Here is an 8,693-nt window from a genome sequence, read left to right on the forward strand (position 1 = left end):
TTCTGAACTTTAATATCCTCCTGCAAATCAAAGCCACAATAAGATTTTTTTTTACATCTGTCAAGAGAACTACCAACCAAAAATACCCCAGAACCAGTGTTTGAAAGGATGTGGGAAAACTAGAACCCTTACATACTGTTGGTATGCACATTAAATGGTACAACCACTGCAAATGACTGAGGAGGATTCTTTTGTGACATTCTCCTTCATGCTGATCATTGCCCTAACAAAAACTGGATTTAAACTTATAATTCAAGCATGGGGAATTTAAGTTAGATTCAGACTCCATCATTTAGCTCATTCTCTGGTTCTATGTACTCACGCTTTCTACGTGTACATGAAATGGATGAAAGTTTGTGGATGATGGAGACAATGTGAGAAGCACAGTGACAATGTTGTGGAGACATCAAGCTGATTCCCATACCATCTATGTGAATCCAGGAGGAGGTAAAATAGATAGGTGTAAGAAGTGACAGTAGTTTGTAGAGATGAGATGTCAGTTCTCAATGTACAAATTTCTATAGTTTCTTTCCGAATTTCACCTAGATGTCAATGTATCAAAGGACCATTCTCAAGCTTAGTTCTATTGGGAGGTGGTAGAATGATTAAAAAAAAAACAACTGGAGTTAAATGAGATATTTTTTACATAATTGGGTGTTACTCCTGAAGGTGATTGTGAGACTGCATTCTCTATGAAATCACTGTGGCAGTTTTGTTCACGTGATAACATACTGCCTCACTGTGCTCTTGAAGCAGCAAAGGAAACTCAGACATAGACTGGAGCCCTCAAAACTTTGAAGCGAGGAAAACTTTGCTCTATATAACTTGAGTATTTGGGGTATTTTGATATAGTGATGGAAAGCAGACTCATGCATACATCAGCTCTCTAAGCCCATATTTCAGCATTCAGACATAGCCCAGGAAGCAACTTTTGCTCAGGAATCATCCTCAAGGTATTCGAGGGAAGAGTTAGATAGATTATTTCACTGTCTAGAGAAGGGTACAGCTAAGGTTGATTAAACTGTTTCTTTTTATTAATATTTGATACTTTGACATATCAGCCAGAAGCAGCATTCAACTCCTTAGTGATTTACTCTGCTAGCTTAGGCGTTGGGCCAACTCCTTTAGCAGAACAAACCTCTCCTTGGCCCAGATGTTTGCGCAGAAGGTGACCGCCTTGGATTTTGCACAAGTGAAAGGTTTTCCCACTTTACTTCTATTTTGTTGCAAGCAATCTGATTTCCTGGATATGATTGAAATATAACAGTTTTGTGCCCTGCTGAGAAATCAGTTTATTTAAGTGCTCAAACATCCATGCAGTTTATTTTAAGAGAAGCAATATACTTGGTTTACTGATGTCTCTTTGTAGGTAATTTAGACTCACTAAGGTTGCGTTAGATGACAGAATAAAATGGATATTTGTTATAATTGAATAAAAAATACATTACAAAGTTACTTGAATTTAGTGCTCATGTGTCTTCAAGAGATAACACAAATAAAGTATCCAGAAGTTCAAGTGTAACTGTTATCAGGATTTTCTTAGAACTAATGTTTGAATTTTGAGAAATTAGATTCTTGACTGAACTCAATCCAAACATAGACTAAACAAGACTTTTACTTTTTGAGTGATGATAGACAAAAGAATACAGAAGAACCACCTATAACTTAATGATTATTCAAATGATAGACTCATAAAATTACAAAAATTTATTTACTTAATTATTCCCTTCTTAAAGTTAGTCCAATAGAAGGAATAATCATTGGGTCTTAAAATCATAGAAAATCACCAGGCATTGATGGCTCATGCCTATAATCCTAGCTACTCAAGAGCCTGAGGACTGTGGTTGAAAGCCAGCCCAGGCAGAAAAGTCGATGTTACTCTTATCTCCAATCAGCCACTCAGAAAACTGGAAGTGGTGCTATAACTCAGGGGTAGAGCACTAGCCTTGAGCTGAATTGCTGAGGGACAGCATCCAGGCCGAGAGGTCAAGCCCCAGGACTGACAAAAAAGAAATAATCATAGAAAATCAGTGACAGATTTAATTCTCTACTCCCCGAAATTTTTGTGTTGGTGGAATCAGTGAGGGGCATAAAGCCATCATTGTCATTTAAGATTTCACTGATGACAAGAAAGGTAGTATTTCAGTTGATGGCGAGTGCTCAAATTAATAAGAAACTGCACTGAAAGACATTGTTCACTAAAGGAAGAATCCAGAGCATACTACAAAGCAACTTGAGTTACTTTTAAGAAGAACCTGGAGGCATGCACAAGAACTACAATATGGGGTTTTATCAGTTACTCTCAGTAGATTCTCAAAAGAATCTGCCGCTCTGGTTCAAGTTCTAACATGTAAAAGAATTGGAAATCATTGTGCTCATTCTCACAAGAAGGAATATCTCATCAAACTGAAAATCAATAACATTTCTTAAACCCACTGGGAAATTGGAGACTTCATGATCATGACTATTCCAAAATGTTGGAAGACAGACAAAACAAAAAGATTCCAGGAGAGATCAAGCAATTACAAGTAAGCCCCTGGGGTTAGTAAATGCCAGGAACAATTAAATGATGGAGGTTAATGGTGAACTCACTTGAAAGTCTAAGCTCAGAGTTGTCCACAATTGGTTAAGTTCTACTTCCCAGAATTCTACCACATTCTCACAGGAGAGACTGGAGAAAGATATCTCCATGGTTTTTTGTTTGTTTGTTTTGTTTTGTTTTTGACACCGGTAGGATAGGAATCATTTGAAATAATCCAGTGCAAAACAAGAAGAATAATTGAAAATAGCAAATAGCTATCCTCCATGAGAAATGTTTCCAATCCTCAGATCTCAGCTACTTGAGTAGCTAGGATTTATAGGAGCAAGTCACCAAGTCCCTGGCAAAATATCTTGGAAGAGAACAGTGAGAAAAGTCCATGCTCATCTTCCTTTATCCTCCCTGACTCTTGTAAAGAAGGAAAAACTTTAAAAGTAAAATATCTTTTGAAGCCAGGCTCTGTTGGCTCATGTCTGTAATCCTAACTACATAGGAGGCTGAGATCTGAGGATTGTGACTCACAGCCAGCAGGGGCAGGAATGTCTGTGGAATTCTTATCTCCAATTAAGTCACAGAAAAACAAAAACAAAAACAGAAGTGATGCTGTGGCTCATGTGATAAAGTATGAGCCTTGACCTCAAGGAGCTCAGGAATACATAGGTCCAGAGGTCAAACCACAGACTCAGCAAAAAACAAACCCAAAAAAACAAAAAACAAGTCTTTTGAAAGCTACAGCCCAGTGACTGAAGAGTGGTGGAAAACGAAAGAGTGAAAATGAGATTGAGCATGAAAGAGAATGAGAGGAAATAAGATCAAGGGAGAGAGAGCAAGGGGGGAAGGGGAAGAAAAGGAAGAAAGAGAGAAACAGAGATTTCATCATAAAATTAAATAATGCTTCTCCACTTTGTTGAGGTTTTTATTTTAGATTATAAAAACTTCCTCTTTGATCAAGTCTTGAAACATAGGATAGATTTTCTTGAATCAAATGGAAATTTTCCAATACAATGAGAGATAAGTCCACAAGTCACCATACATACAGTACCCAGTAGGAAAAAATTAAATAGCGGGCTTACACAACCCTGGTACAACAGTGGTCTGATTCTTAAGACGCTTCCTCCCTCTGTCAAGTGCGCTGTAGATACAGAGCACACCATGACTTTGAGAGACCACTCAGTTGAGTTTGTAGCCCACAAAGCCCTTCTCTGTCCGGGCTGTGGTGGTGGCTCTACTCAAGAAGCAAAGAAGTTTTCAGCACATTCAAACAGTGTGTCAAACATCTTTTCATTGTCAACATGAGAAATAAGAAAGCAGCATTTTCAACCATGAGAAAGATATTAGAAAGGACAGGCGTGTAGAGTTGAGGTTGGAACTGTTTCATGTTTCTCCAGCTTCATTTCTTTGGCTTGTTGGGTAGTGGCCTCCGGAAGAGCAAGATGAAAGGTTTTGGTTCAAGGATCGTATAATGAACCCATCCCTGACTCTGTTGAACGCCAAGACTCCTGCATTCAGATTCAGACATCAACTGGGTTTTAGGGACAGGTTTGGCTATGTTCTTGGTAACATGATATACTGATATTTGAACTCCTCCTTGTCGTCGTATTTATCTGAAGGGTAAATTTGTTGATGTGCCATGACAGCTCCACCAGCGAATTTTCACCCTCAAGCTCTCCACCTCCAACAACTCCCAGCAACCACTTCTCCACTTTTATACACCTTCCTACCATGTTTAGCTATCTGGCTTCGAATTTGTAATCCTCAGGTCTCTACTATCTGAGTGTTGAGGTTACCAGCAAATGCCAACAAGCACAGACTTAGATGCAGACTTTATTTAAGAAAACTTTCCTGGGGAAACCATAACACAACAGGAAGAAAAATATGTATATTGAAATTAAGTCTCTGGTCATGGTCAAACACTAAATGGGAAAGCTATTCTTTCTAGATTCACACAAAACATCATAGCAAATACTTAATCACCTCAAATCTAACTTTAAACAGAAACTTTCAGGGCTCAATAAAAGGAAAGTTAAGTCAAAGCCTAAGTAGGAAAAGCATCAGCATAAAGCAAAGATCGTATGGACTTTGCACACAGTAAAACACTTCTTGAGACTCCATCTCAATCAGAAGCTAGGCAGGGTGGCATATACCTGTCATCTCAGTCATAGGAGAGGCTGCATTCGGGAGAACCGCAGTTTCAGATCAACCCAAGCTTAAAATGCACAAGAGAATGTCTCAGCAGAAAAGCTGCGCATGCTGGCATGGACCTGTTATCCAGATACAGCAGAAAGGATGAAGGGGAGACTGATAGTTCAGGCCTGCCTACCCAAAAAGTGAAACTCTAAGACCCTAACTCAAAACCAACCAAAATAAAAGACCTGGAAGCCTGGCTCAAGCAGTTGAGTGCAAATCCCTGAGTTAAACTCAGTACAGAAAGCAAGCAGGAAGGAAAGGAGAGGGAAGGAGAGGAAAGGAGAGGAAGAGAAGGAGAGGGAAGGAGGAAGGGGGGAGGAAGGAAGGAAGGAAAGGAGGGAGGGAGGGAGGGAAGGAGGGAGAAAGAGGAAGAAACCTTAAAAGTAAACATTAAATAAAACAATGAAATTCAGTGTGAACAAAATCCAGGAAAAAAACCATTTCACTGAGGAGGATGCACAGCTGGCAAACACATACCCAGAAAAATGCACACTATCTTTTACCATTAGGGATGAGCAAAGTAAATCTATACCACACCCATCCCTGTCAGAATTGTTTTAAAAAATAACAATCCCAAATGCTTACAAGGATAGCAATAAACAAAAATTCTCATGAATCACTGCTGAAAACATACAAAACTCACAGCCACTTGAAAGAGTTTGCCAGTTTCTTACCAAGTCAAAATACATTCTTAACCCCAGAGCAAGCCATTGTGCTCTTAGGTATTTACAAAATGTGTTCACACCCTCTGTCTACATAAAACCTACTTATCTACAACTGCCATGAGCAGGAAGCAATCATGATGCCCTTCAACAGGTGAATGGATAATCAAACTCTAGGACATCCTCATAATGGAATATTATTCAGCCATAAAATTAAATGAGCTATCAAGCCTGAAAAGACATTGAGGAAACCTAAATGGAGATTATGAAGTAAAAGAAGCCAATCTGTATGATTCCAAATACATGGCATCCTGCAAAAGACAAACTATAGAAAAAGCGAGAACAGATTACTCAGGAATTTGTGGGAAGATGTATGAAAGAGGCCAAGGAAACTGAGCACAGAGAAACTGCTATGTGTCTTACACAACATTGTGCGTCTTTCCAAATATTTAAAGTTATGCCTCACAAAATGTACAACTTACTGTAATCCTTAGATGTCAGTTAATACTAGTGCATCCATAATGGTTTGACAAGTTGTATATAAATATATATGTATATATGTGTGTGTGTATATATATATACATATATATATATATATATATCAGAAGCAACATACTAATGAGAAATTTAAGTGGTTAGAGGTGTATGAAGAGAAGAAACATTATGCAGTAAATTGTTTCTTCCAAATTGAAGATTATGTGAAACAAAAGTTGTTTTTTATTCACCTGCATGATATGTAGACAGGTGAGAGATTCTTCAACAATTGTCCTCCAACATCATGGTTCCTATATGTAATCATTACAATTACTGATTTAATTAATCATTTTAATTACTCAGTAATTATGACTAATAATGAATTTTAAGTAAACTGATTATTTTAATGGATCTCTCTAAATTCCTTTCCTCTTTGTTTTATGCTTCCATTGTTTCACTCTTACTTGTGTAAAGTTGTTTTTATACATCCTGACTAATACTTTGAAACTTCGGAGATTTATGAGTTGATGTATCTTACCTAATTTTGATCTTGACAATTTTCCCTTTGAATAAACTGCTTTTCTACCATTACTCCATCACAAATTCCAATTTTGCTGTCATGAAATTTGTTATTCTGTAATCTAGGCCTCATACTTCATATTTTATAGTCTGTCCCTAAAATCTATCCAGGTAATTCACATTCATTTTATAGTTTATTATTTTTCCTCCATCTATGTTTAATCTGATATTTACCAAGTGTTTTGTTTAATTATAGTTTACAACTATTTAATTGTTTGTGAAGCATTTCATTCCTCACAATACATTACAATTTTTCATGTCTTTAAAACACTAAACACACTCATTTTATATTTTGTAGTTAATATTCTGCTATATATACTATCTGTGGGGCTGATAAAAATTACTGATTTTAAGAATGATTTCTTTGGTTTTTTTTTCCCTATTTATTTATGAAATAAAACAGAGTTTATAGGTCCTGAAACTGTAGCAAATTCTTTTGAAGTGTAGGTATCTACTACCTTCTTTTGGAAACACTTTGTGTTTCTGTCAAATGTTCATGATTTTTCTGTCTAAAACTACTTAAAACTAAAATGTTCTTGAATTTATACAACTAGCATGCTTTGCTGAAATTTGCCAAAGGTTTTACTAATGTAGGAGAAACACAGGTGCCAGTGGCTTCTGCCTGTAATCCTAGCTACTCAGAAAGCTAAAATCTGAGGACTGGGATTTGAAGCCAGCCCATGCAGGAAAGTCCATGATACTCTCACTTCTAATTAACAAGAGACAAAAGTGGCACAAGTGTTCAAGTGGTAGAGCACTAGTCTGAAGCACATAAGCTCAGTCACAGTTCCCAGGCTTCAAGAGTTCAAGTCCTAGTACCTGCAAGAACAAAATCACATTGTTTTCGTTACTCTCTGAGCACTACACTCTCTTTAAAGTCTTAGAGTTCCTCTTTACTCTAGTTCCTGTTTGTCTTCTGTGAGTGAACTCTATTCAAATCCAGGCTGGAGAACAAGGAGATGGTGTTTCCTCCACTGCTCACTTACCCAGTCTCTTATCACAGTCTACCTCTAAGATGTAGACTCAATTTATTGTCAGCTTATCTATGTATGAAAAAGGTATCATTCTACCAAATCTTATCTAGGATATTTTGGTGTGCCAGGCATGAGAATATTTAATCTACTAGATTGGCATCAATGAAACAAAGCCCCACACTTTAATGGGCAATATATATTGTTATATGAAACAGATGATGATGATGATGATGATGATGATGATTCTTCAACAAAAAAAGTCACAAGGAAGACTATTTCCCATCAATAAAATGCCAGTCATGTATAATTTAACTCTATTTTTACATGTTACTACTGTATGCTCACTTAAGTAAACACACACACATATACACATATGTGTACACTTGCATAGATTTTTAATATCTGTACACAATTACACTGAACATCTGTGTATGTGTGTGTGTCTTAATTTGTCTTGCTATCACAAAGCAAGCATGGGTAACTAAAGCAATAAAAGAGGTACTTTCACAGTTGTTCAGATAGGGTACTCCAAGATCAAAGCAACTGCAAGCAGTGTTTTTGTGCATCCTTAGAGGGCTATGAAGTAGGGGTGCTGAACCGGCACCATCGTGGCCACGTGTTGGTTGATAGGGTATTGGGTTTAACTGGTGCCATGTTATCTTCATGATGGAGGCAGGGAAGTCCCACCTCCCAGGTGATGGGCATGCATGAATTTGAAGAGGCAGGGGTGGGGACTTGGATAATAGGTACTAGACCTGCCAGTCTTGAGTTGTGAACTCTCAAGCCCCCTGTGATCCTGCCTTCTGACCTGACCCTATTTAGGCCTGGACCTGCTCAAGCAACATTGCGCCATGCCACATGTCTCCATGTTCATGTCCTGTTTCCTGTCTCCTGGTACTTCTCTGGTCACCACGGAGTCCCATTTCAGCTCTCCATTGGAGCTGATCTGGTTTGTTGGTATTGTTTTCCTGCTTTTTCTTTCCTCTCCGGCTGTCACGGCTCAGTTTTCTGACAGTGTTAAGTGTATTCATGGTGCTGCAGGTCTTTTCAACAAGAGTCCGCTTGCATTCATTGGTCTATTAATAAAGACTCCCAATTGGACCGCTCAACATGTGCCTTCTCTGTTTTCTCTCCTTACAACAGCAGAAAGTCCAAGGGCAAATAGAGGGCAAAGTGCTGTGTGAAGTCTCTTTAATAAAGGGTCTTAATTCCATTCATGAAAAAGGAGCTCTCATGACCTGGTCACCTCTTTAAGATTCCAGCTCTTAATACTATTAC

At 38.0% G+C, this 8,693-nt stretch overlaps 1 pseudogene; it reads right to left on the reverse strand.

Moving 5' to 3' along the window:
* Positions 1-3,929: 3,929 nt before the first annotated feature.
* LOC105981332 lies at positions 3,930-4,171 on the reverse strand (annotated as a pseudogene).
* Between the last annotated feature and the right edge of the window lie 4,522 nt (positions 4,172-8,693).

The sequence above is a fragment of the Dipodomys ordii genome, unplaced genomic scaffold (assembly GCF_000151885.1).
Source record: "Dipodomys ordii isolate 6190 unplaced genomic scaffold, Dord_2.0 Scaffold12, whole genome shotgun sequence".
In the NCBI taxonomy this organism is placed as follows: domain Eukaryota; kingdom Metazoa; phylum Chordata; class Mammalia; order Rodentia; family Heteromyidae; genus Dipodomys; species Dipodomys ordii.